Genomic DNA, 326 nt, shown 5'->3' with positions numbered 1-326 from the left:
ATTTTTGTATGTGTGTGTCTATGTTGTGGTGTGAATGTGTATGTCACGTGGTGAATGTGTATATGTGTGGTGCATATGAGAAAGATAGAATTTACTAACTTTGCATTTGCTTGCCGATATGTACTTTTAAAAAATAGATGCAAACAACATTTCATACATAACCACTGAATGCATAATAGTGATATAATACCAATACTAAATTACTGTAAATATCTATACTGTCAAACTAAAGACAATCTTTCAAACATATATGAGCCCCGCTGATATATGATAGTCCCCCTATGAATTAAAGCTATAATTACTTCACTCCCACATGGTCTCAGCCC

This window comes from Penaeus monodon, chromosome 19 (genome assembly GCF_015228065.2).
Source record: "Penaeus monodon isolate SGIC_2016 chromosome 19, NSTDA_Pmon_1, whole genome shotgun sequence".
NCBI lineage: Eukaryota > Metazoa > Arthropoda > Malacostraca > Decapoda > Penaeidae > Penaeus > Penaeus monodon.
This window is presented reverse-complemented; position numbering follows the sequence as displayed.